Source organism: Xyrauchen texanus, chromosome 1 (assembly GCF_025860055.1).
Source record: "Xyrauchen texanus isolate HMW12.3.18 chromosome 1, RBS_HiC_50CHRs, whole genome shotgun sequence".
Lineage (NCBI taxonomy): Eukaryota > Metazoa > Chordata > Actinopteri > Cypriniformes > Catostomidae > Xyrauchen > Xyrauchen texanus.
This window is the reverse complement of record NC_068276.1, coordinates 32061624-32086369: the sequence shown is the minus strand read 5'-3', so window position 1 is coordinate 32086369 and position 24746 is coordinate 32061624. Positions and strand designations below refer to the sequence as shown.

The 24746-nt window shown below is 41.5% G+C and overlaps 1 pseudogene; it reads left to right on the top strand.

Annotated features, from left to right (window-relative positions):
• Positions 1–17483: 17483 nt before the first annotated feature.
• Positions 17484–24677, top strand: LOC127633352 (uncharacterized; annotated as a pseudogene).
• Positions 24678–24746: the final 69 nt, after the last annotated feature.

Below are 24746 nucleotides of genomic sequence, written 5' to 3'. Positions count from 1 at the left end.
TCCGTCGAGGGAATAGTTGTTTGAGGTATCTTTGGCGAAAGGTGAACAACATGCGTAAAGCCATACGATAATGGTGACGTTGCGTGCAATACCCTTCGTAGAAAGATATTTCATGAGGCTCAAGCCCTCGAACGAGGGCAGCTGTGGTTTAATGGTTATCTTTGCCAAGGTGAACAGCATACATAAAGTCATGCAATAATGACGAAGTTGTCATGAAATACCCTGTTGAAAGAATTCCCATTATAGTGTAAGATTTCCAGTATGGGCAAGCTGGCTTGTGCAATACCTATGCAAAGGAACCATGCTTGAGATTATGGAAGCCCTGGCGAGGAGTGTAGACATAGTTATGCGCTATCCTTGCGAACAGAGGGTGAGCTTGAATTTAATCATTGTGTAGGGAAGGATGTGCTGGGAGAGAGCCACCAACCACCACCCAATAGGCATGAAAACTTATGGCTGATGGGGACTTGATATTGTTTGATGATTTGGGTTAGGTCGACTATATTTCAGGTAGGATTAAGAAGACTAGCGACCAAGCATCTTGACAGTGGTTTCCAGTATACCTCGAAGAGTGCCAGTAGAAGCTGCTCCGAAGCAAAAGGAGCAGCTCGAGGAGACATGAAGGGAGAAGACCATAATGTTTTAACCAGTGGTGCTACATGGGGGCTATGGATGGAGTGATCAATAGGGGAGGAAATTTGAGATGTCTAGTGTGAAAGCAAAAGGAAATGAACACGCAAACTAGGAGATCAGAACGGAAAATAGAGGAGTACTGTGTGATTGGCAGGAGGAGGAATAGTGGACCCAGGTGGAGTAGTAGGAAGTGTGGACCGGGCAAGTCCTTTCTGCATGGAAGTTGGAGCGGAATTTAAATGGGGTAGTAAGGAGGGACTTAATCCAACAGGAGGTCTGAGAGGGGTGTCAGAGATTACATTGAAAAACCCAGGAATGTGTCTGGCTGAGATAATGAAGTTGCAGGAAAAGCTCTGCCATGTCAGATGTCTCATAAGGGATATTATGATTCGAGGAGGACCGGCCTTTATTGATTATAGTGACGACTAGGGAATTGTCGCAAAACTACAACGTATTTGCCTTTCCAAAGGAAACCCCATATAACTCTGGCCGTGATGATGGGATTCAAAGAGAGCGGATGGAGAGTAGGAAGCTATATTGAACAATTAATCTGCCCATTTCCCTGTGAACCATGATCCTAGAAAGTAACTGCCGAATCTTATGGAGGGAGCAGCCTCCGTGAAAAGGGACATATCATCCGGAGATTTGCAGCAGCCATCATCGATTGATATGTAGGAGAGGTTGTCTACGGAATGAGCTAGAGTGAGGAGGCGTCAAACAAAGGAGCGGCCTTGAGGAATGATGCGCATGGCAAAATTGAGGTGGCCTAATAGAGGCAGGAGATTGCGTTATGAGACCCAAACTGACCAGAGAACAATGTGCAAATAGACCTGATCCTGTCGAGTTTCTTTAGGCAGGGAAGCTTGCGCATTTAGAGAATAGGGCATAATGCTTAGGAATTCAAGACGTGGCCAGTGTTTTTTTTTATTTATTTTTTTAGCTGGAGCAAATACGATGAGAAGAATAATGTCTCAGCTTCGTAAGCATCATAAGTGTTCTGTTGTTGGCTGTAAGGGTGAACATAAGAGTCTTCATGTACTCCCGGCATCAGAGTCACAGAATACGCAGTGGACAAGTTTTGTTTTTGAAGAAAATGTGCCCCAAAACATACAAATATTTGTGTATGTTTGTTCACATCATTTTACACCTGACTGCTTTGTGAATGAGTGTCAATATAAATCAGGATCTTAAAAATGTTTTATTCTCAAGCATGGATCAGTACCAACTGTTCAGGTTCCATCGCACTTTATATTTTGTGAATGTTTGCAAATTTGCCTTTCCGAATGTGCTTGTTAGCTGATTCCACGTCTAATGCAGCTAAAGTTACCATTGTCTCTGATTGTATTCACGAATTCAGACCAGATATAAATATATATATACATGCATATATGTCTGAAATCCGGTATTTATGCTCTCAGTCATATTGGTTATGTTTTGTTGTTGCTGTAGTGTCCGAATCACGAGCTGTAAAGGCACAGCCCTCTTCCAGAAAGCAGCTCATTTGCATTTAAAGAGACGCACAACATCACCGTGTTTTTTATTCCACCCAAAAGAGGCATTTATAACATGGTATAATAAATGATCAGTGGGGAATTTTGAGCTGAATCTTCACAGACGCATTCTGGAGACACCTGAGACTTATATTAGATCTTGTAAAAAGCGCAAAATAGGTCTACTTAAACAGTAGCAAGATGATATTAATGAGCTTGACTCGGCATGGTTTTATCCAATGATTGACAGACCTACGTACCTGCTTCTAAAATGCAATGTCCCCAATCATGCACATTAAAAGTGAACGCCATCATATCTAAATGCTTTGATACTTAAAAGTAATGTAGTTAGGCTGACATGACTGTTAAACTCATAAGCTTTGAAATTTGGAACATTAATAAAGCCCCAATGCTTGAAGATCCCCATAGATTGAAACGTGGTCTGAACAAAGATGAGTGAATGATTTATGAAGACATACCATACAAATTTCTGCACTTTAATGATGCCTGAATGAATAAAAAAATGTAGATATGCCGTGAAAAAGGAATTACCCCCTGTATGACCTGATCATATGGCGATATGCATTACGCTGGTAATTAAATAATTTGATGAATAAGGGAGTGCGGGTTGGAGCCTACCACTAGGTGTCAGAGGCACGCCACAACAGGTGAATATGTGGAAGTATGTATAGAGTAAGAGTAAGAGAATGCTGCGTTTTACAGATCGGCATTAATGCGCCCTTGGAGGTGCTCGGGTAGGGAACACTGCTCGAAATGTTGTACCAAACTAAAGTCATTTATTTCACCAAGGAATTTTCACAAGACTTTAGTGAAGGCTGTATTAAACTGTGATGCCATGCTCCCTCAGAGTGTCCACATCATGAGCTATGTCTTCCCTAGTGAGTAAGGCATAGGGATGATAAAATGTATTGGAAAGCTTTCACTACGTGATTTAGAGCGAAGGCGACCAACTAAACAGGGATATCTTACTGAATGGAGTGATAGGACCCCATACAATAAGCACTGTGCAGGATGACATGCCTGAATAATGATATTAATTCCCCGATGGGGAACACTCAGGCATGTAACACGGTGAATGTCATGCGAGTGAACCTTGACCGAGTTACCCTCATGTGATCGCACTGTGAATGTGTGGTTGCCTGCCATTAATATGAGAGCGAATGCGCTGTTGATGTGAACTACTGGCTTTTGATATTGTTACAGGTCCGTTATGATGAACAGATGGCAACATCATGTCAACATCATGTCAACAGAAGAATGCATTTGATGGATATGATAAGAACTTAGCTTATTTCTGATGGAAAACAGCTGCTGCCTGAGCCGATGATTTTGACAGGCTTGGTGAGGAGCTCAATACTTCCACACCAGTGGGGCATACTGATTGAGGAATAGGTGGCTTGATTGAGGGAGATCTCCTAAGTGAATTAGATATGGATGAAGATCCGGGTTTGCTGGTTGTTTATTCCCCATGGGTTTGATGTGGGCAGAAGTTGAGATGAAGTGATGATGTCATTGAAAAGGGAAGGTGGGCTTCCAGAGATGTTCTGTGCACTGGTTCTCCTGTGGCCTGGAGAGGTCGGAACATGTCTATTATGATTCCAAGAGGGCGCAGTCCCACTGAAAATCCGGAAATTTGCAGACGTGTGTTGCGGCAAGGACTGCTGATACTGGATAAGAGGTAAGGAGCAGTGTCCATGCTGGATATTAACTAGTCAGAGAGTGAATTGGACTCGATGATGTACAGCTGCTAGTCTTCCCGCTAGAACTATGCTGCACTTACATTTCTTGTTGGGTTTAAAACAGAATCGATTGTTTTGAACAATACTTTTGGTTGATTATCAGAGATTATTTTAGAGGAAAAACACAGCTTTCGCTTCCTTTACAGTTCTCTTATAGTTAGTTAAACACACCTCTAAAATGTCATAAGAGACCTGAAGCTTGTCCCATTTCCTCTTGCGCTAAGCTTTACTGCACGCCTGTCTGAGAGCATGGGTGATGTCATTTAGCCAAGGCTGTGAAACACCCTTAACTCTCCTTGGCTTAAGCAGCATGATATTAACAAGTGTAAAAGCATTTGGTTTATTAAAAGCTTCAACCAATGATTCAGTGTCGAGGCTAGCTAAGACATCAACTGTGAAATGCGATACAGTTCTGAAAAAAGATTGGCAGTAGACGAGTGGACCGGGAGCGATGTAAGGGCTGAGAAAAAGTAGGGAGAGGACAATAGCGACAGACTCAAACATTACTGAATAATGGTCAGAAATGCCAATATCTAAGTGTATTGTGAGTAGGGCTGTAACATGTCGTACAAAATTTAAAGAATCAGTGAGGGAGAGAAATTAATTTATTAGAGGTTTTGATGGACAGCATACATGAATATTATAATCCCCAAGAATCAGGAGTCCATCACCACGAGACATTAGTCCAGAGAGAAAGTCCAAAAGTTGTTGGATGAAGTCCTTCAGGAAGTCCAGCAGGACCCAAGATATCAATCTTTAATAACTGAACCTCAAAACTGGAATAAATGTCCATAGTCAACATTCTGCATTTCAAAGTGTTTCTAAAAACAGTGGCAATGCCACCTAATCGCCCAGAAGTCTGTGGGGAATTTATAAAGTCACAGCCTGGTGGTGTTAGGCACACCAGGGTCATTTGTTCGCCAGGATTCAGCCAGGTATCGGTGATGATTTAAAAAAGTCATTCAGAATAAAAGACCAGATGGCCGATATGTGGTGGTTGTCAGAGGAATCAGTCTGAAATCTGCAGGGATGTTGGCGTGACCCTCAATGTACATACTGGGGGTGACACGCAATTCCAAGAGCACAGGTGGGCCGTGGAATTAAAATGCCATAAATCCAGAGATGAGTAGAATAAAACCATGTCGGAAGAAAGACGATTGCATAAACCTTCAAACAAGCAGTGAGTTCTCTGCTGAAATTGGCAAGGGCCAACAGCAAATCTCCAGCAGGCCAAGATGGGCAACAGAATGCAGAACATCCTCAATTAATCCACCTGCACGACCTGAATTCAAAGTACACATGCTCCAGCCCCACTGGACATGGGCGATGGACAGGGAATCAAGCAGCCTATTTAAGACTGCAGGTAGCAGTCCCGGCAAAGACCATCGGTGAGTACATCTGTGATTATTTACTTTGAGATAATCCAGTCAAACGAGAAGTGTAATGTAGATTTCAGACAAATTAAAAAGTTAATTAGCCTATAGATTGTCCATTAAAGACAAGCATAAAACACGATTTCCTGAGGTCGCTCCTACAAAAGGCCACTAAACAAAAGCATCTAAAAATGTTGAGAAGAAGCCGGAGAGCAGCGGCAGAAAAACACACCAGTCTTCACTCTACCTGATGTGAGGAGTAATCACATACAAAGGCTGCATGATACATAAAGCTTTAAAGGCCAAGCAAATAATTTTTGTATAGGACATTTTTTGTTTGAGTTTTTCTTAGCTCATCCATGCTACAGTGGTATATCTTGGGGTATTATCAGATGACTCCCTCGGCTTTTCAGAGCCAAATGTTTGAGAGTTTGGCCATGACAACTTCCTCTCCTTAAATATGGATAATATAAATAAATGGCCTATAAATATGGATTGAAATGTATCACAGTTCAAATCAACACATCAAATATAATATGAATAAAATATTATTTTTCAATAAACAATTTTTATCATATGTATTTTATGCACCAAACACTATATTGACATATAATAATTATGATGACAGAGCATGCTGCATATATGAAAATACATAGAAACATTAGTGTAACATTTGGTGTCCTAGGAGTCAAGAGGAGATGCAGGTGTAGGAACTTTAAATCATTTAATCACAACAACTGGAGTGGAACAAAACACTGGCGTAACATCAAACATAATACAAGGACTGACAACTACTGACAAAACTAAAGGGTATATATACACTTAGGACTAAACGAGGGAATGACACACAGGTGGGGATAATGGAGTGATTAGGGCAGTGACTTCTGGGAAATGTAGTGAAGGAGAGAACTTCAAAATAAGAGTCCTTGAACGTGGTGAAGACAGACTGTGACAATTAGTTCACACTTTAAATATATCTTGTAAAAAGTATATGTTCTGTGATTTTTATTTCTTTCTTTTATGATGGGCATGAATGGAATGGTGATTGAGAGATATACTTTAATATTACATATTTTATGTTATTTCAACCTGCTTTTTCAATAAAATAATCAACAACATTTGAACCAAGAATAAGTTGCTTTTATTCAGCAAATACTCATTTTAAAATCAGTAACAATATAACAATTTAATAATAAGCTGTCATTTATCACAACATAAGAGTAATTTTTTTGTGGAAATCCGCCACCATTTTAAATGGATTGATATAAACATTGAAACCCCATTTATCCCAAATAACCACTAGATGGTGCTATAAACATGTGAAACTTACATACCATACGTTTCTTGGCTTTTCAGCTTGAGCAGAGTCAAGTCAAGTCAAGTGGTTTTTATTGTCGTTTCAACCATATACAGTTAGTACAGTACACAGCAAAACGAGACAACGTTCCTCCAGGACCATGGTGCTACATAAAAACAACAAAGGACCAACATAGGACCACATGAGACTACACAACGAAATAAAATACCTATATAAACTACCTATATAAAGTGCACGTGCAAACATGTGCAAAAAGTACGGGACAGTACATCAAATTACTGACAATGAACAGGACAATAGACAGTGCAGCGCCGACCAGTACTCAGTAGTGCAAAAAGATGACAGTTTCTAAAAATGTAAACATAACATACTATGAGATAATGTTCTATGCACATAGCAGTTATTGAGGTAGCAGACAGTTATAAAGTGACAGTTATTAAAGTGCAACTCAGGACACGTGTGTGTCAAACCAGTCTCTGAGTATTGAGAAGTCTGATGGCTTGGGGAAGAAGCTGTTACACAGTCTGGCTGTGAGGGCCCGAATGCTTCGGTACCTCTTGCCAGACGGGAGGAGGGTAAAGAGTTTGTGTGAGGGGTGTGTGGGGTCGTCCACAATGCTGGTTGCTTTGCGGATACAGTGTTTTTTGTAAATGTCTTTGATGGAGGGAAGAGAGACCCCAATGATCTTCTCAGCTGTCCTCACTATCCTCTGCAGGGCTTTGCGGTCTGAAACGGTGCAAGTCCCAAACCAGGCAGTGATGCAGCTGCTCAGGATGCTCTCAATAGTCCCTCTATAGAATGTAGTGAGGATGGGGGTTGGGAGATGTGCTTTCCTCAGCCTTCGAAGAAAGTAGAGACGCTGCTGGGCTTTCTTGGTGATAGAGCTGGTGTTGAGGGACCAGGTGAGGTTCTCCGCCAGGTGAACACCAAGAAATTTGGTGCTCTTGACGATCTCCACAGAGGAGCCGTCGATGTTCAGCGGAGTGTGTTCACCTTGTGCTCTCCTAAAGTCAACAACCATCTCTTTTGTTTTGTCGACATTCAGGGACAGGTTGTTGGCTCTACACCAGTTCGTCAGCCGCTGCACCTCCTCTCTGTATGCTGACTCGTTGTTCTTGCTGATGAGACCCACCACGGTCGTGTCATCGGCGAACTTGATGATGTGATTCGAGCTGTGCATTGCTGCACAGTCGTGAGTCAGCAGAGTGAACAGCAGTGGACTGAGCACACAGCCCTGGGGGCCCCAGTGCTCAGTGTGGTGGTGGTGGAGATGCTGTTCCCGATCCGGACTGACTGAGGTCTCCCAGTCAGGAAGTCCAGGATCCAGTTGCAGAGGGAGGTGTCCAGGCCCAGCAGGTTCAGCTTTCCAATCAGGTGCTGGGGAATGATTGTGTTGAATGCTGAGCTGAAATCTATGAACAGCATTCGAACGTATGAGTCCTTATTGTCTAGGTGGGTGAGGGCCAGATGGAGGGTTGTGGTGATGGCATCGTCCGTTGAACGGTTTGAACGATACGCAAACTGCAGTGGGTCTAGTGAGGGGGGCAGCTGGGTCTTAATCTGCCTCATGACGAGCCTCTCGAAGCACTTCATGATGATGGGTGTAAGTGCGACGGGACGGTAGTCGTTGAGGCAGGACACTGAAGACTTCTTTGGCATGGGGATGATGGTGGTGGCCTTGAAGCACGTTGGAACAACGGCGCTGCTCAGAGAGATGTTGAAGATGTCGGTAAGAACATCTGCTAGCTGGTCTGCACATCCTCTGAGCACTCTGCCAGGAATGTTGTCTGGTCCAGCAGCCTTCCGAGAGTGAGACAGGAGCCAAATATCAATAAAATGTATCATATCTGATACATACGGCATTATAGGGTTAATAAATAAATCTGTGCCTACTGATTTAATGCACAACCTCTCAACAGTAAATAATTTGTATTGAACTACTTTGTATTCATGCAGATTACCCTCAAAAAACAACTTGTAAACACTGATGAGGTTTTATTTCACCGTTAATTAATTAATTTAAACGATGTAGTCAGCGTTTCCAACTGCAAATGGTGTCAAACCTTTTAAGGACTGAGAAAACGCATACACATCGGAACAGGCCATAGTTGCTTTTACCCAACTATGATGACTTCGAAATCTTGAAAGTGTGAAAAGGGTCCATTTATTGTTTATATATCTCATTTCAAGAAATGTGATGCAAGCAGTGGTCAGGGAAGTGTTACTTGCTGTCAGTTGCACAATCCAAATACCAAATACTCATCCAAATAATTATTATAGCAATAAGCCAAGAGACACAGTGTGTAGTGATTAAAGGGTGTTCTTTGGCACTACGTGACAGGAATGGACTGTATCAAAAACTAGCCCTGAATCTGTATTGCTCAACTAGCATTTCCTTCCCCCTTGAAGGTTTCACAAGATTCCATACTCTTTTCAAGGCACAATTTCCAGGACATTTTATGTGCCCAGAGGGTGTAACATTTAAGTAAAAACACATGAGCAGTCATGGTGTCATGTTCACTGTTGACTTTTTTTTTTTTGTGCTTTTATGTTGAAGTTTAGTTTAGTTCCTGTTTCCTGTTTGGTTTTTGTAGTCCTTTTGTAGTTTAATTTTATGATTGGTGTTCCCCTGATTAGTTCTCATTCCCTGATTGTTCCCCCAGGTGTTCCTTATTCCCTTGTTGCTTCCTTTTTGTATATAAGCCCTTTTAGTTTCCTTGTTTCCTTGTTAGTTCTTGCATGTGTTATGCTCTGTACTAGGTTTCCTTGGTTTTCCCTTTGCCCTGAGTTTTCCCTGTTTTTGTTAATAAAAGCTGCACATAGATCCACATCCTCTGCCTGCCTACGTCACAGAAGAACTAACTTTCAGATGGATCTAGCAGCAATCTTCCTCCAGTTGAGCTGGGCGAACCTCCCTTTGATCGAATACTCATGTATGATTTGCACCATTGCCAGATGCACTGGTTATGCGGACTGACACCTAAAGTCCATCTACCAGATCGGCCTCCTTGCCCATTGATGGGAGGAGTTGCCAGAGAGTGGTGAGTACACTTGGATTGAGTACGTGGATATGATTTTGGAGAGGTTTGCTCCTGAGCCAACGCCCACGCCTGCCACGGCCAACGAGCTGAAAGCCTTGTCCGTCCCAGAGCCAGCGTTGCCAGCCTCGTCTGTACCAGAGCCAGCGTTGTCAGCTTCGTCCGCCGGAGGAGGAAGAGAAGAGGAAAGGCTTCTGCTCCCCAGCCCACGCCTGCCACGGTCAGCGAGCCAGAGCCCACGCCTGCCACGGTCAGCGAGCCAGAGCCCACGCCTGCCACGGTCAGCGAGCCAGAGCCCACGCCTGCCACGGTCAGCGAGCCAGAGCCCACGCCTGCCACGGTCAGCGAGCCAGAGCCCACGCAGCCTCAACCATCCCAGTGCCCGTAGCCTCCCCCTCCCAGAGCCTCCCCCTCCCAGGGCTCCCCCTCCCGAGCCACCCAGGGCTCCGCCTCCCAAGACTTTGCCTCCCGGGCCTTCGACGCCTCTGCCTCCCATGGCTCCGTCTCCCGGACCTCCCAGGGCTCCGCCTTCCGCAGCACTGCCTTCCATGTCTCTTTCCCTGGCCTTACATGGCTCTGCCCCCTTCGCCTTCCACAGCTCCGCCTTCCATGGCTCCATCGCCCGGGCCTTCCACCACTCCGCCCACACAGCATTCCACGGCTCTGCCTTCCACGGCTCCGTCCCCTGAGCTTTCCACCACTCTGCCTTCCATGGCTCCGCCCCCTGAGCTTTCCACAGATCTGCCTTCCATGGCTCCGTCTCCCGGGCCTTCAACGCCTCTTCCTCCAAGGGCTCCGCTCCTCGAGCCTCCCATGGCTTCAATTCCTGAGTCTTCCACGGCTCCGCCTCCTATGGCTCCACCTCCAGAGCCTTCCAGGGCACCGCCTCTAGAGCCTCCTACGGCGCCACCTCCCTCAGCTCCGCCTCCAGAGCCTTCCAGGGCTCCGCCTCCTGTGCCCCCCATGGCTCCGCCTCCAGGGCCTTCCATGGCTCCACGGCTCCGCCTCCTGAGCCTCCCTCTGCTCCACCTCCTGGGCCACCCGTGGCTCTGCCGCCTGGGTCTACCACGGCTCCGCCCTCCATGACTCCGCTACCAGAGACTTCCATGGCTCCGCCTACCTCGGCTCCGCCCTCGGAGATCCCCATGGCTGTCCTGTGGTCGCCTCCCGGGCCTCCTGAACCGGTCCCTGTCCTGTGGCCTCCTTCCAGGCCCCCTGACCTGGTCCCTGACCTGTGGCCTCCTGCTGACCCGGTCCCCGTCCTGTGGCGTCCTCCCAGGCCTCCTGACCCAGTCCCCATCCTGTGGCCTCCTCCCAGGCCCCCTGACCCTGTTCCCGTCCTGTGGCTTCCTCCCAGGCCCCCTGACCCTGTTCCTGTCCTGTGGCTTCCTCCCAGGCCCCCTGTTCCTGTCCTGTGGCTTCCTCCCAGGCCCCCTGTTCCCATCCTGTGGCCGCCTCCCAGGCCCCCTGACCCAGTACCCGTCCTGTGGCCGCCTCCCAGGCCCCCTGACCCAGTACCCGTCCTGTGGCCGCCTCCCAGGCCCCCTGACCCAGTACCCGTCCTGTGGCCGCCTCCCAGGCCCCCTGACCCAGTACCCGTCCTGTGGCCGCCTCCCAGGCCCCCTGACCCAGTACCCCATCCTGTGGCCGCCTCCCAGGCCCCCTGACCCAGTACCCATCCTGTGGACTGCTCTGTCTGCCCCTTGTGCCCCCTTGGACTTCCTGTCTACCCCTTGTGCCCCCTTGGACAATTTGTTTTTTGTTTTTCCTTTTTTTTGCTTTTTGGAGCGTCTGGAATCCGCTCCTTAAAGCGGGGGCTCTGTCATGTTCACTGTTGTCTTTTGTTTTTGTGCTTTTATGTTGAAGTTTAGTTTAGTTCCTGTTTGGTTTTTGTAGTCCTTTTGTAGTTTAATTTTATGATTGGTGTTCCCCTGATTAGTTCTCATTCCCTGATTGTTCCCCCAGGTGTTCCTTATTCCCTTGTTGCTTCCTTTTTGTATATAAGCCCTTTTCGTTTCCTTGTTAGTTCTTGCATGTTTTATGCTCTGTACTAGGTTGCCTTGTTTTTCCTTTGTCCTGAGTTTTCCCTGTTTGTTAATAAAAGCTGCACATAGATCCACATCCTCTGCCTGCCTACGTCACACATGGTGTATACAGTATTGATGTTATTGGATGTTATTTTTAATTCAGTACTCAAGTTTATAAAAAATGTATTACTGAAATGGTGTCAATGAAATCAAATTAATTCATTAAAACTTTAATCAAATGATAATATAATTATTTAAATTAAATGAATCCTTCAACATTGCATTGTTTTACAAAAGTACTTTAATCCAAAATGCTTACAGCACAATCCGAAACAACACTGGAAAGTACTGCACAAAAGAACCTCACAAATGTAAGATATTGCTTTAATACATAATTATAATTATTATACCGTATACAGTAGTAATAAATTGTTGTCTTTTTTTCCCTATTTCACACATCTATAAGGAATTGATGGCTGGTGGAGAATTATCACAATCAGCCGGGAGAGAGAGAAAGAGCCAGAGCCGCAGTTTAAGAGAAATAGAGAGAGAGAGAAAATAACGCAGTTGTGTTATGCTAAAAAGCAAAGCTTTGTTAACACTGAAAAGTATGAGAAAAAACTCACATTTGATTATTTACCCACTACCTCCTTCAAAAAAGAGCTGGTGATATATCACAAATAGATACTCTGTATGTGCTGCATGCTTTGCTCTCTTTAAACTACTAAACATACCCACACCCAGAGTGTAGGTGAGGCTCATGATGAGATATTGTCAGTGTATGAGCTGCCGACTTTACACATTAATTTTTAAAAGTGCATTACATGCACATTATTTATTTTTTATATTCATTGTGGTTTGATAATCACACTAGGACATATCGCTATTTCAATTTGAAAATTTGTACATTCAAACATTAATTTCTGTCCCAAATATGTTCAGTTCCATGACATTCCGGTTTTTAATGCCATTTTTATGACAGGATTTAGTGATTCCATCCATGTCTTCACATTTGCAGAAATCATAAGGACGAACATATGTTAACCACTATTATTTACAACCCCAATTCCAAAACAGTGTAAAAAAATGCTAATAAAAATAAGGAATTATTTGTAAATTATATTTACTCTTTGCTTTGTTGAGAATACCACAACTGCACATAATATTATGTTTTACCTTGTGAATGTTTTTTTATTTTTTATTATTTAAAGTAATTTCAAATCAGATGATTGCGACATACTCCAAAAAAGTTGAAACAGGGGCAATTCAAGACTAATAACAATTTGACGAGTTGAAACAAGGCGATGTGAAATAGCAGATGTTAAACAGGTGAAGCAATTGTGTCATAGTACTGTATACTGCATCAAAAACAGCCTAGTCCTTCAAGAGCAAGGATCGTTCGAGACTTGTCAATTTGCCAACAGATGCTTCAGCAAATAATCCAGCACTTTGAGAATAATGTTCCCCAAAGACAAACTGGAAGGATGTAGGGCCTTTCACCTCCTACAGTGCACAATATCTTTAAAAGATTTAAGGAATCTGGTCAAATCTCAATGCGTAAAGGGCAAGATGAAAACCACTTCTGAACACACATGATCTCTGATCCCTCAGACTTCATTGTCGTCAAAGTCGTCATTCATCTTTAATGGAAATACTATTCTCCTATAAATATCCTAATCCATTCATCAAAGATACACCAAAACAAAAAAAATAAACCATTTATCTTAACTAACATGTATCTTAGATTACTGTGGTGATGTTGGCGTGGCCGAGCAACATCTGTGGAGCGCGAGACCGGAAGAGGAAGAACGATAAGGAATGACACCTGTGGGAAATTACCTCTAACAGCTGTTTTGTGTTGCAGTGAGAGCTGAGATTTCATTTTAAACTTGAACACTGAGGTTCTTTCCTCACTTTGACTATTAGGAATTGGCTTTTGTCCTCTGAGGAGCTCACAGTTAGCAGTGTATGGTTCATTTGGCAACTTTCCTTTCAGAAGAAACTAAACTGTGGCATTTTGTGTTCCAAGTTTTACTGGACCAAAGTATGCCCAAGAGTTTTCATTTCAAATCATCAGCCCATATGAAATTTGGCAAAGAACTAAGAAAAGCAAAGTAAATTCTGAGAAACAGTTGAGATTCATAATGCTTGTTGTGTTCTAAGGCAAATGTTCAGCCAATTCTTAAAAAAAAAAAAAAAAGGAAAGAAAGAAAGAAATAGAAACACAACATGAACTACAATTTGGTGTGTGTGTGTGTGTGTGTGTGTGTGTGTGTGAGCGTGTATTTATCACTTTGTGGGGACCAAATGTCCCCATAAGGATAGTAAAACCCGAAATTTTTGACCTTGTGGGGACATTTTGTCAGTCCCCATGAGGAAAACAGCTTATAAATCATACTAAATTATGTTTTTTGAAAATGTAAAAATGCAGAAAGTTTTCTGGTGAGGGTTAGGTTTAGGGGTAGGGTTAGGTTTAGGGGATAGAATATAAAGTTTGTACAGTATAAAAACCATTATGTCTATGGAAAGTCCCCATAAAACATGGAAACACAACATGTGTGTGTGTGTGTGTGTGTGTGTGTGTGTGTGTGTGTGTGTGTGTGTGTGTGTGTGTGTGAGCGTGTATTTATCACTTTGTGGGGACCAAATGTCCCCATAAGGATAGTAAAACCCGAAATTTTTGACCTTGTGGGGACATTTTGTCGGTCCCCATGTGGAAAACAGCTTATAAATCATACTAAATTATGTTTTTTGAAAATGTAAAAATGCAGAAAGTTTTCTGGTAGGGTTAGGTTTAGGGGTAGGGTTAGGTTTAAGGGATAGAATATAAAGTTTGTACACTATAAAAACCATTATGTCTATGGAAAGTCCCCATAAAACATGGAAACCAAACATTTGTGTGTGTGTGTGTGTGTGTGTGTGTGTGTGTGTGTGTGTGTGTGTGTGTGTGTGTGTGTGTGTGTGTGTGTGTGTTTGCGTGCATGGGGTGGGGAATGTACAGTATTAGGTCACAGAGCCAGAGATTGTGCCACTCAACACAGAAACAATAACATAGTTTTCATGCGATTTTGTGATTAACCTGTAAGTGATCAAAACCCAAGTGAGTGACTGATTTTCCAAAAGCTTTTGCAGGTGTGCCAGTTCCCATTTGCCAATTCGAAGAGTGCTGCACACTGTCTCAGCACTGCAGATGTTAAAAAATCCAGCACAGGCTCTTTGCCAACATCAACACATGAAGGATATCCAAACAAATTACATTCCTAACGCTGAGCACACTTGGAAAACAGTAACTTTTGTGCCAACCAGACTGTAGACTAGAATATTAGATCCAAAGCAACAAGAAATAGTTTCATATGGCTGATTATAGTTTTCTGTTACTTTGATCAAAGAAAGATAAAGCACATGGAACATGGAAAAAGAGAATATATTTTATTCTGAATGTAAACTGTTCTGAAAGAGCCATAAGTTATTCTAAGCACTGATTTTTAAACACTTAAATGCATAAAATGCATAATGTTATGCATAAAATGCAGCTTTTCTTTGTTTGTGGTTATTGGGACATTTTCTTTGGATCTAAAAATAAACAAACATTATAATAACTTTTATAAAATGTATTTGCTCAATCTGAATTTACTGAATTTAGTCACATTAATGTGCTGGTATCATAAAGGATGCATTTAATATTAGTTAACTACATTAGTTAACATGAACTTACAATGAATAATACTTTTACAGCATAATTAATCTTAGTAAATGTTCATTAAAAAAAATGAATTTTTTTTTTACATTCAAAGTTGTATTTGTTAACATTAGTTAATGCATTATGAACTAAAATGAACAATCGTAGAGTAAACCAAAATTAATAAATGCTGTAAAAACATACTGATGGTTGTAATGCATTTGCTAATGTTAACAAATTGAACCTTATTGTAAAGGGTTACCAACATGTATTTAATACATTAATATGATAAAAGATTAATGACCTTTCAAAATAGTTACTACACAAAAAAAAAACAATTTATAATAATAATAATGATATATATATATATATATAAATTAATATTTAGAAAGAGAAATGTCATTGGTTACGATATTATCTTTCAATAATGTGTGATTCATTACAAAACACACAGAACCTGATTAATACCACCAAGAAATAAGTAACAAGTACTACTACTTAATTAAATCAAAATGTAATTACATGAATTGTGAACTAACTGTGACTGGGTTGAAATGTTCTATGCTTTTTATGTAATATAATTATGTAGACCATGACAGCTGCATTCATCAAGAATGAAGCACCACTTCCAATACATTTTGTTTACAAAAACATCCGTAACGCTTCTAATGATGAGAATGAGTTGGCTTCTCAATGAGAAACGTCACTACCCCAGTTCACCCCATATGCATGTGTTTAAAAGGCCATTGCGGCCTTTGTGTACTGTTTGTTTGTTTTGTTCCTGAACTGGGACACAATCACATTGTAGACAATGTATAGGGGCGCATTTCTTCCCACCATTTGCCACAAGGACATGCGGCCAGAGAGCACAGGGCAGGGGGATACAGAAGGGTCTAAGTTAGTACAGGGCACACATTATCAAGAAATACAGCATCCTTTGTTGGAATTACTTTGATGAGGGGATGAATCTTTATGTTGTGTTAATGACTAGAGAATGATCTGGGGCAACTGTGGCTCAACACCATTAATTTCATCCACTGGCAAAAAATAATGGAGAGGCAATGGAAGGGAAATGCCAAACCATGATGAAGTAGGTTAACAGTTGCTGCACCATAATTGTAATGGCATCTCACTATACACAGTATGTTCTGCCACTGGCAAACTAGAAGAGTGTTCATGACCTTGAAACTTGCAATCTTTAATTAACTAAAACAGATCCAAAGGATTTTATTCCACTTGTACCATTTTGCAGAATGCTGTCCTGTATCTTTCACAGCACTGCCAAGCATGGGAGAGCATGATTTCAGAGAATGTGCAGTGACTGTATAGCAGTTGTCAGGATTATAGTGCCGGTTCAAACACAAGTATTGCAGATTTTTTTATGCTTCAGGCCACCTACACGTTGCATTTGTTTCTCTCTTTTCAGTCTGTTTGTAAGTGGGGTTCACTGAGTACGATGCTGCAATACTGATGGCTGCTTATATCAAAGTCCTCAAGTATTCCACTCAATCATTACTTGAAAAGGCCTAAAAAAAAATACAAAAAAATACAAAAAAGAACAACACAATTTGTTTTTTTATTATTGGCAGTTTTTATTTAGCTGATCTGGTTTCAGGGACAAGCATAGGCCAAAATAATAAACACAAACTGGAAAGAAATCTAAACACCCAAGGAAAAATAAATAATCTATTGAATGTGCATATTTGACATTTTTTCAAATTATAATTATTCATTTCCATTGTGAACACTTTGCCTCGTCTTTCCAGCTTTACAAGAACCTTTTACAACATCGTACTATGTAAACAATTGCTGTACAATTTACAGTAACATCTACAATAAGACACTGTTTTTAAGGTTGACTACTGCTATTGCATTTTCCTATGAATTCTCGGAACATGATTATGCAGTAAATGCTACAGGATATCATGTATACAATTGTTATGTTTGTATTTATTTTTTAAAGAAGAAAAAAGCCAACTGTTTCACAAGTTTTGTAATAAAAGTTTGGTACTTCACAGGTAAATAACACTAAAGCAGTTGTCAACTGTTCTAAATACAGCCTTTGTAACAAATTATTTACACCATGTAGACTTTGACATTTGATCACATAATGTTCACATCTAGTAGTTTAAAACTGTTTGCATTCAAAAACACACACGATTAGACAACAACATCGATCAACAACGATTACCAGAGGAGGACCTCAAAGAGTGAGACGAGGTGAGCATAGCCAGTAATTCATGCTTTATTTAAAATGTGAAATCCTATTACATCCAATAATTATTTTACCAGTCATCAAGATCTTTCATTGTATAATTATAATTTTTATTTTGTGATGTTGCAAAAGAGATAATCTAAATTATCTGTCCAATTTTAAGATACAGATTTACGATTAGCTGGGTATATTTTCTTCATCATGAAAGTGTGACCGTGCTTCCATGTCACTATTACATTTTCGATAACTGTTCCGTATAAAATTATTTTAGAAATATCTTCTAGTAGTCATGTAAAATTTTAAACATTGCAATTAAATTAATAAAATTAAACTGTGAAGGTTTTATGCAACTCAATATTGGTTCACTTGCCTGATAAGCCATTAGCCATAAGCATGTGCACGTGTATATGAAGATGCTATAATTACATTTTTTATGTTCTAGTTTTATGTTAATATTACTTGTAAGTGTGCTTGGTATTCATATTTTGTAATTTAGTTGTTCATTAGAAACTACATTGGAAATTGCCGTGCACATGCTTTATTGCTGTGCATGTATAAGCTTGTGAAGTTTTGGTTTTTTGCAGTTGAACATGTTTATCTGTCAATTCTTTGATAATGAGAGCAGTACAATTCTGAGTTTTGTGCAGCATGGGAAATTGCAAAGAAATGTGCCTAATTCACGATTTAGATGTGGTGTGCCTGACGGCCCACATGGTTTCACTGAGTTTTCTTCATTGAAGTCCCACATATCCAGACATCACAGGGAACATCACAGGTCTGCTAACGAGTATCAGGCATAGATGAGTGATAAAACATTTAAATACCATGTAAACTTTTGTGATGTTCAACGTGGGACCCTAACACAGTTTTTATCTCATTTGAAGAGCCATATTCAGTCAGGTCTGGAGATCCGGTGTCCATTTGGTTGCAAAAGGACATTTAAGGTGAGATCTACATTTGCATCACATGTATCACGGACACATAAAATGTGTTTTTAAACCATTTGATATAGCCTGCTATGGCCATGGAAACTCCAGTTTCTGATGTTGCGTCTGAGAGCGAGAGACCAGAGGTTGTAGGGCACAATTTTCCTGAAGATGTGGATGAATCTCTTTTTCTAAGAAATGTAACCCTCTTCTATCTGAAACTGCAAGCTAAATTGCTATTACCTGAGTCAACCATTCAAGGCAGTGTTGAAGAATTTCAAAATATCCATGACATTGGACAGTCTTATTTTCATAACAAACTGAGAGAAAAGCTTGCATTGCTTATATTACCAGAGGTGAGAATAAATTATGTTATTGATCAGTTGTCTAGGGAGGATTTGCTGACAGCTTGTAATAGTGGTGTTCTAAGTACAGCACAGAGGAGAAAGACTGCTTTCTAACAATATTTCCACTATGCTGAGCCAGTCCCTATTTGTCTAGGAGTTAGTGAAATAAAAGGGAAATAGTACTTTGCTTAGTATGTCCCAGTTAAGCAGACAATCAGTGTTCTGTTTCATTGCCAGTCTGTGGGGGATTAATATGAACAGATGAACTCACAAACAGCTGAAAATTGTCTGTTTCGGTATGTAAAGGATGGTAAGATTTTTTCTGAAAATTCTCTGTTTCAAACTGATCCATCATCTCTGTGTTTGATCATTTATCTGGATTCATTTGAAACGGTAAATCCTTTGGGCTCAGATTCAACACAAATTGCTGGTAGATTATCTTACTTTGTCTGATATTTTACCTCACGACAGGTCAAACATATACAACATGTAACTTGTTCTTTTGTAATTAGCAAGATTTTAAGCACTTTGGACCAGCTCATGTTTTTAGCTCACTAATTGAAGATCTCAAAGATATTGAAGAAAATGGTGTTGTGAATGATGGCAAAACTTTGAAAGCTTCTTTGTGTTGTTCCATTGTAGGTGACAACCTGGGATCCCACACCATTGGTGGTTTTGTCGAGAACTTTAGCCGAAGCCTACATATCTGCAGGTATTTCACCATTGACAGAGACACAAGAGATTTCTTGCTGCACCTTTGGAACCTGCTATGAATCGAACTGTAGAGTCTTATGAGAGAAACATTCAGGAACTTGCTGTGGCGATAATGTAGTTGGAGTCAAATTTTACTCTCCTTTCAATCAGCTGATTCTTCTCATGTTTTTCAGCCTGGATTGCTCCCCTGCCATGGACTTGACCTCTTTGAGGGTGTTGTAGCATCTGATTTTAAGCTGTACATTGATTACTTGGTAAATCAAGAGAAATGCTTTACTTTCACAGAGCTTAAACTCTTAACAGTTTGAATACACAGAAAATTATGCTGTCAATAAACCAGCTGAGATTTACTCAGGGCAAGAGAAGCTTTGTGGTCACGCTGTGCAGAACTGGTTTCTTCTTAGACTTTTACCAATTATTGTTGGACACCGGATTAAGGATCCAGAATCAGAAGTGTGGCAGCTTGTTTGACTCCTCAGACAAGTTATAGACCTAATTTGTGCATCAGCAATACTGGCAGATCAGGTCGCTTATCTGAAAGTGATGATTGATGATTATCTCATTGATGAGTACATTCCTTTTAGGTATGTGACTTTCCCTTCTAAGCCTCTCAAGCCTAAACATCACTACGTGTGCCATTTCCCAGAGCTTATAAAACAATTTGGACCACGCTAATGAACTATATGGTTTGAGAGCAAACATATCTATTTCAAGCAATGTGCTAGAAAATTGCACAACTTCAAAAACTTATGTGCAACACTTGCAGAAATGCACCAGCTTCTCCAAGCCTATTTAAGTGCTTGAAACCTCTTTCAGCTTTCTGTGCAAGTTGAGAAAGGCTTTGAATTTTATTCTGATGATTACAACGAAGCGATCAAGGAATCAGTTTATAATTTTGATTTTCATCCGGGCAATACATTAATAGCTACTGAAATCAGTTTGAAAGTAACAAAGTACAGGAAAGGCATGGTTGTTCTTTTGGCCAGTAATGATGAGGGCTTGGAGGTTGGCAGAATTAAACTAATTCTTCTTCACCAGAATTCAGTGGTCTACTTTGTGTCTGAGAAATGGCATGCTGTGCAGTTGGTGGATTTGGGTGTATACTGCATAACAGGACCCAAGATATGTCTGTGTACTTCAAGAGGACATGTTAGATTAGATCCTCTCCAGGAGTACAAAACATGTGGCTTGTCTTTGATTGTTACATCACTCTTTTCCATCTTTCTAAGGTATGTCCAATTTAGAGGAGATAAAACTCACCATCTGCTCTTCATTCCCTGATTTCTCTGATGAAACACTTCAAAAATTGACCCATGGGCTTACTGCTATTGCTGTTTAAACAAAAGCTGACCTCCACTATGTGAATGAAGAAGACCTCATGGAATACCTCTGGCCTATCCAATGTCACAAACTACTGAATGCATGGAAAAATTAAGGTATTTGAATTGCACTTCATGTAAACAGAAAGATTACTAATACTTGTTACTAATCTCCATTTGAAAAATATTGTTAAAATGTTCCATGTTCAACCTTTTTTTATTGGTTATTTGTGTTAGAACAAGACAGCTGCTCGAAACCCTAACACTCATCACATCAAGTTCTTTCTGATACAGCAAGCCCAGGATCAGAGAGTTTTTCAAGTTCTACACCATCTCGTTCTTCTGCTTGCTCTTCAGCACCTTGTGCATGGGACATTTAAGGTGCCTTGGGAAGTCATGCCTTCTGGAATTAAATTGGCCATTGCAAATAAAAAAAAGACCATCACCAGCTGATTGAAGGCAGCTACTAAGGATGTTAGTGGATATTATGCTAAAACATGAAGTCAACCCATCAAAGGCACAGTGTCAAATTGTAGTGCAGAACATTGTTAAAAAGTACCTGGACAGCTTTACTGATATTCTGGCAAGTGGGTATGCCTCTTTGCTCTTGCAAGTTAAAACCTGTGTTGAACATGTAAACAAAAACAATACATTAGCTCATCGGAAAAAAGAAGGACTATGATCATCATGTAGAACCATAAGCCAGAGCTCAAGAAGGCTCTGTGTCAGTGCCAGAGGAGCTTCCTGCAGGAGAAAATGATGACACTCTAGAAGAGAAGCGCAAGCAAATGGTACTGCTTCATTCTACTGAAGGAATGCATGGAGCCAATAGAGGAGAACTTCACAAGTTGATGGAGGTCACATATTACCGTCAGCACCATGTAAGGGTATTTGGTATGCTAAATTTAGAAGGGAACCGTTAAAGTGCCCTCATTCTCACACCATTATATGTAAGGGAATTTAGGGTTAACAGTAGGGGGCTGAGAACACAGCCCTGCGGGGCTCCAGTGTTGAGGGTCAGTGATGAACAGATGTTGCTGCCCATTCTAACCACCTGATGTCTGCCTGACAGGAAATCCAGGATCCAGCTGCACAGCGAGCTGTTTAAGCCCAGAGCCCGGAGTTTCATATCAAGCTTGGAGGGCACTATGGTGTTGAATGCTGAGCTGTAGTCAGTAAACAGCATTCTCACATATGTGTTCCTTTTTTCCAGGTGGGAGAGAGCAGTGTGTAGTGTAGATTCAATGGCATCATCAGTGGAGCGGTTGTTGCGGTAGGCAAACTGCAATGGGTCCAAAGAGGGGGGCAGAACAGAGCAGATGTGATCTCTGATTAACCTCTCAAAGCATTTGCTGATGATGGGGGTCAGAGCAACAGGACGCCAGTCATTTAAGCAAGTGATTGTGGCTTGCTTCGGTACAGGCACAATGGTTGATGTTTTGAAGCATGTGGGGACTACAGACAGGGAGAGGGACAGATTGAAAATGTCCGTAAAAACACCAGCCAGTTGATTCGCGCACGCTCTGATGACACAGCCCGGAATGCCGTCTGGACCCGCAGCTTTACGGATGTTCACCCGTCGGAAGGATCAGGTTACATCCACAACAGAGACGGAGAGTGAATCAACCTCTGTAGCGTCAGCCACGAGTGCTCTCTCCGCGAGGGCGGTGGTGTTGTCCTCGAAACGAGCATAAAATGTATTAAGTTCATCCGGGAGAGATGCAGCGGTGTTCACAGCGGAGTCTTTATTCCGTTTGTAGTCCATGATAGTATTAATTCCCTGCCACATACTTTTAGAGTCAGTGGTGTTGAACGGACCTTCAAGTTTGTGCCTGTACTGGCGTTTGGCTTCACTGATAGTGTTACGGAGGGCATAACTGGCTTGTTTACGCTCCTCCGTGTTAGAAGAATTAAAAGCGGAGGACCGCGCATTGAGTGCCGCGCGAACCTCGCCGTTAACCCATGGTTTCTGGTTGGGGTATATCTGTATTGTTTTGGTCGGAACAACATCCTCGACGCACTTCCTGATGAAACACGTTATGCTGTCAGCGTAAACCTCGATGTCGTCATCTGAGGTGGACCGGAACATCTCCCAGTCCGCGTGATCAAAACAGTCTTGTAGCGCAGAGTCTGATTGGTTCGACCAGCACTGGATCGTTCTGAGGGTGGGTGCTTCCCGTTTCAGCTTCTGCCTGTAAGCGGGCAAAAGCAGAACGGAAGAGTGGTCCGATTTGCCAAATGGGGGGCGGGGGAGGGATTTGTAGCAAGTGGATGTTGTCAGTTGAAAGGGAAGTTGTCCTGGGCCCATGTTCAAAGACATTTGTTGAGAGCCTGGCAGCATTGTTTGTGACCTTTTACAACTTAAAACTTGCTTATCGGGATGAAGCTGCATGCAAGGAGAAGGAGCATAAACTCTTTCTCAATATTTATTGTAGACATCCATATTTTCTTGAGTTTTTTAGGTTTTCAGGTTAGGATGGTTTATCAGGATTAGATATTTTATGGAAAAGTTTTTTAAACAAACAAGAAAAAATTGTTATCCACACATTGAATTGAGTACAGACTAAGAAAAGTCTAGCAAAAATATTTTATTCACTGCATGGTGCAAAAAAGTGCAAGGTGCATGTGGATTAAAAACTAGACAAGCACAAGCAGATGTTTCAGCAAGTTGCTTTCCTCAGTGTTCACATTCCAGCAAACATTCACCCTTTTCTTTGTAGACTAATTAAGGATAATCACCAGGATCAGGGCTGAACTGGTAATCTAGCATACCGGGCATTTTCCCAGTGGGCCGAAGCAATTTGGTGCCGATCAGGGGCGAACTGGCCACTGGGAGAACCGAGCGGGCCGGTGGGTCGGCCGCGACACGTCCCAAATGGGGCGTGATAAGCTAAAATGAGCCGCCGCATTATGCAGAACGGACTTTGGTTTTGGGCCAGTTGCATTGTAAAATCCCGGGCTGATTTCTCTTCCCAGTCCAGCCCTGACCTGGATTCAATTAGCAAGAGTAGAACACCAATAGAGTATAGTTTGAGTATATGCTGTTTTTTAATAATTGGATGTTGTGGGTGTTTTTCCACAGAGTAATTGTGGCCATTAACCCGGAAACTGGATCAGAAGTTGCTGCTGGAAAGCGAGACAAAACAAATGCATGGAATGAACCCACATGTATGCACGCTGCTACAAAAGCTAATGGACTTTGAATGGCTTGCCATTTAAAAAAAAAAAAAAGTATTCCAATGAAATTGAAATAAGAGACTCTGACCAGATTTTCAAGTTCATGATTGATGTTCAAGTTAATGTACATGCAATGTCTTGCCTTTTCATGGATTTGGCAATGTAAAGGTCAGCACAGTTTAGACTGAAATTTACAGCAAATGTAGGTTTACACACTTTATCACAGCAGTGAAAAATCTCAACTGTAGTTAAATTAGTGAACTGAATATCACAACAAATGCTCTAGTTTACTGTAAAATGTATGTATAGCAGTACAAGCAAGTTCACGGTTTCTCTTGTAATTTCACTCACATTCATAAACATTAATTCTACTGTAATTTTAAAGTGACAGCTGAGTTTAAAGCATGTGGATCTATGGTAAGAACCATATGTACCCACCACCTGTCCCTTCCTGATACAACCCGCGGGAAGTTTAAATATCATGTGATATTAACAGGTGACCACACCAACAGTATACCACTGGTGTACACTGCCATCTAGTGGTTTGAACAATCATTACATTCAGCTCCTACACCCCGGCACCATAATTGTAATAATATAAATTCACAATTAAACAACATACAGTGCATCCTTAAAGTATTCACAGTGCTTCGGTTCTTTTTCCACATTTAGTTATGTTAGAGCCTTATTCCAAAATGTATTAAATTCATTATTTTCCTCAAAATTCTAC